At 40.0% G+C, this 4,452-nt stretch overlaps 1 long non-coding RNA gene across 1 annotated transcript; it reads left to right on the top strand.

Moving 5' to 3' along the window:
- LOC144753186 (uncharacterized) lies at window positions 1-1,764 on the top strand. Its single transcript, XR_013594234.1, has 6 exons — window positions 1-59; window positions 216-285; window positions 383-450; window positions 546-620; window positions 1,028-1,113; window positions 1,551-1,764. It is a non-coding gene; the product is annotated as an uncharacterized LOC144753186 (long non-coding RNA).
- The last annotated feature ends 2,688 nt before the right edge of the window (window positions 1,765-4,452 follow it).

Raw genomic sequence — 4,452 nt, 5'->3', positions numbered from 1 at the left:
AGCCGTGAATCCCACGCCTCGCTTCCAGTCTTTGCCGAATTGACATCAAATCCATTTAGGTGAGTGACTTAATGCCGGGATACATTTTCGACGGGTTTAGTTTCTAACTGAAAAAATTATTCACACGCACGGTCATCTCCTAAAGGCCATGCCTTCTAAATAAATACTTTCCTTCTTTTTATTTTTTGCATATATATCGGTTACTATCCGTTCAGCGCAAAGGAGGCTCTTCACATCAAGAAGACTATCCTAGTGCAAGTTTATGCAGCCTCTATTATACTCGAGGTACGTGCCAAACCTAAAATTATAACTACGAATTAATTCTTAGACCAACGAACATGTGAATAATATTTCTTGTGTCTACTATTCCCGTTTTTTGCAGTCCCTAAAAATACGCTATTAACTACACAACTGGGAAGCGAGGCAGGATGTTTATCATTCTTTAATCAGGTACCCACATAATTCCTGACATTTTTCCAATGCCTTAAAAAAAAAAACCCTGACTATTTTCTAATATACGTTATCACTGTTTGTTTCATTTATAGAATGAAAATGAACTTCGAGAGTAGATATTCTTAACAGTATAGAAACAGGAATCAGTTTTGGAGATACCAAATCAGGTAATAGTAGCTGCTTATTTATTATTTTTTGTATCTTTCAAAATGACGCTTTTGAAACCAATTTTCGACGTTGGCCTGTGCCTCTTTTTAACTCATTGTTACCTGTTCTTTTTTGAGTTTGGATGTTTGGGAATTTGGATTTTGGTTACGTAAATCCAAATTGACACTTATAAGAATTAATCGTTGAAACTATGCCGACTTTAACCATCAGATGTTTACAAATGTGCTGCTTTGCTCGGTTGGTAAAGTAACACATGTCTGACCTATGATCTTTACTATCATTATCAATATAGGTCATCCCTAATTAGGAATAGATTAATCATGGGAACCTTATGAAATGATCGCATTTATTAACCCGTTCATAGGCAACATTGACTACATATAATTAAATCTTGTTTTTGTTTCAGCTTATCCGGCATTTTTGCCTCAGCTTTATCATACTATAGTTCATATTTGAGATCTTCATTTTACAACTCAGTCCATGTAAATATACGTAAGTACTGAATACAATTGTTTGCACTAAATAATCGGTTCACTAGATCAGCGGTTGACCACTTTCATCAAGAACTTGTTGATCCCCGGTTGGACTCTGAGATTTTAGTCACATGAAATTAATTTACTGCGTAATATCTTAGATCAATAAATGAGATCCTTACCATTCACATAACATCATTTTTCGCGCCCCCAACCAAACCCCCCCCCTTCTCTCCATCCTTGATCATTGAATTCCAGTTTGAAATTGAAATGCACAAGGAAATGAAGGCCCACGACTTGGGCATTGTAGAGTTATTTAAAACTCAGCTTTGTTGTACCAAAAGAGGTTGTAGTTTAATTGTTGTTTGTTGCCAATATTATTATTTATGTTTATTATAGGTGTAGATTGCATACTGTTTTGAATATTATTTTTTATTTTAACTTTATCTATTTTAGGTTATACGTGGCAACTCCAGAAGAAGGCGCAGGTCGCCGAAACGCGCGTAGAGAACTATCTGTTATGCCACTTTTTAAACTGATTTGATTAATTTTGAATGTATTTTGATTATGTATTGTCGAATTTATGAATATTTTAATATTGTCCATTTAATGACTAAATTGTATGTTTTGTAACTGCTATTTTTAACAAAGTCTATAATAAATTTTGAGTACAGACCTTCTACTTCCTCTTTTTTAATTTATCTAATTAGAATTTTTTCTCTATTCAAGTGCCATGGTTGTTATTTTCACACGCCAGGACTAAAATATAATGCATTTGCTGCTGACAACAGGCATCAAACACACCAGCTCATTAAGCGTTCTAACTAATTGCCCTATGTAAATATACTCAATTACTTTGCGATCTTTTTCTTTATAATCTTTTTCAACCTTTTAACTCGCAGGATTAAGAGCATATTGATGTACCTACACTCAATTCTAAGGGATTTATCCTTGAAATTGCTAGTTAGGAGCTCTATTGCCATGTTATGTTAAAATGTAATCTAAGTTGTCCAAAATTAAAGTGCAGTCAGAACCATATGGTAAATCCATAAACATATAAAATACCAGTATTTTTTTCGTGAGCGTTATATTCGATGGGTTCATCCTGGAAAATGCAGACAACCTCATTCAGGATTTGTTTAATTTGCAATTGGACATTTAACAATGATAGAATGATCTGCCAGTATTGTGGATTCAGGATTTGAGGCGAGGATGGGAGAGTTTCTCTGTAGGTCCAATGGCATATGTAGATAAGCACCAACAAAGTTCTAATAGTTTTTTTTAGTTTCCCACATTAAAAACGTAAACAAAAATGAGAAATAAATTTTCTCAGATTGGACAATGTAGGGAACACTACCAAATTAAACTGGAAACATGAGAAGTGGTTTATCCAAAAGGAAAGATATGTTCACCCCCGTAACAAAATTACATAAGCAAATAAACATTTTAAAAAAACTAACTTTAACTGATTTTCAGCTTAGTGGAAAATCTCCATGGGTATATGTTGTTAACTTCTGAACTGGAAATGTTCCACTTTTTAAATTTGTAGGAATACAACCAATATTCTTTTTTAATTTCTAATAATTTTGGAATTCTATTTTGCAATTGTACGAGCAATCTTCCTTCTTTTAAAGTCAATGCTTTGTGATTTCTGCCCATTAAGTTTTCATTTGATATTCGTCCTAAAATTTCACATTCACCTCCTGGAAAACAAAGCTTTCATAAAGTGCGTAGAGAATATATTTTCTTTGTTGTCCAGGTATCAATACAAAATAAGCAAATCAATGTGTACTATAAAAAAATAGCTAAGTTGATGAGAACAAATAAATCACTTGAACACTACAGGTATCAATTTCAATGACAGTGGCTCAGGTTTGAGTTGCAAAAAATAACATATCATTAAGGACATGATTGACAAACATTTGAGTCAATATATTCAAAATCGGTGGGTGGGAAAAAGGTCACTCGGGTGGGTGGGTGGGAAAAAGTTCACTCGGGTGGGTGGGTGGGAAAAAGGTCACTCGGGTGGGTGGGTGGGAAAAAGGTCACTCGGGTGGGTGGGTGGGAAAAAGGTCACTCGGGTGGGTGGGTGGGAAAAAGGTCAATCAGGTGGGTGGGGGGAAAAGGTCACTCAGGTGGGCGGGTGGGAAAAAGGCCACCTGGGTGGGTGATTGGGAAAAAGGCCACACGGGCGAATGGGTGAGAAACAGACCAGTCTTAAAAAGACCATTCGGGTGTGTGGCTGAGAAAAATCCACTCTGGAGGGTGGCTGGCCGGAAAAATAGGAAAAGGCCACTTTGACATGTGGAAAAAGGCCGCTCAGATGGGTTTGGTGAAGAAAAAAAGGCTATATGGGCGAATGGGAGAGAAAAAGCCCACTAGGAAGAAGGCAACTTCTGCAGGGGGCTGGGAAAAGAAGTCACTCAGGCGTGTAGCTGTGAAAAAGGCCACTCCGGTGGGTGGCTGTAAAAAAAGGGAAAACGCCACTTGGGTGGGTGTGAAAAAGACCACTCAGCCAGAAAAAAGGGGAAAGGCGACTCAGGAGGCTGGGAAAAAGGAAAAGGCCTCTCGTGCAGGTGGGTGGGAAAAAGGAAAGGCCACTTGGGCAGGTGGGTGGGAAAATGGGCAAAGCCACACTGGTGGGTGAGTGTGAAAAAGGGAAAAGGCACTCAGCAAGCGGGTGGGAAAAAGGGAAAAGGCCACTCAGGATGGCAGGTGGGAAAAAGAGAAAAGCCACTTGGAAGAATGCATGTGAAAAAGACCACTCGGGTGGGTGGCTAGGAAAAAAGTTGACTCAGTGGGTGGTTGGGAAAAAGCCCACATGGGCCAGTGGATGTGAAAAAAGCCACTTGGGCGGGTTGGTGTGAAAAAGGTCACTCTGGCAGGAAGGTGGTCAAAAGGCCACTGAGGCGGGTGGGTGTGAAAAAGAGCACTTGGGTGGGTGTGTGGGAGAGAGGCCACTTGGGCTGGTGGTTGGGAAAAAGGAAAAGGCCTCTCATGCAGGTGGGTGGGAAAAGAGAAAGGCCACACAGGTGTGAAGAAGGGAAAACGCCACTCGGGAGAGAGGGTGGGAAAAAGCCACATGAGTGGATGGGTGAGAAAAAGGGTAAAGGCCACTCGGAAGGGTGGGTGTGAAAAAGGCCACTCTGGGAGGGTGTGAAATGCCACTCAGGCGGGTGGGCATGAAGGGCCACTCTGGCAGGTGGGTTGATAAAAGGTGAGCCGGGCGGGTGGGTGAGAAAAAGGCCACTCTGGAGTGTGGCTGGGAAACAGGCCACTCAGATGGGTGGCTGGGAAAAAGGGAAAAGGTCACTCTGATGGGTGGGAAGAAGAGAAAAGGCCACTCAGGCAGAAATGA

Source organism: Lissotriton helveticus, chromosome 5_1 (genome assembly GCF_964261635.1).
Source record: "Lissotriton helveticus chromosome 5_1, aLisHel1.1, whole genome shotgun sequence".
Classification (NCBI taxonomy): Eukaryota; Metazoa; Chordata; class Amphibia; order Caudata; family Salamandridae; genus Lissotriton; species Lissotriton helveticus.
The sequence above is the reverse complement of the archived record's forward strand: the minus strand, read 5'-3'. Positions and strand labels throughout refer to the sequence as shown.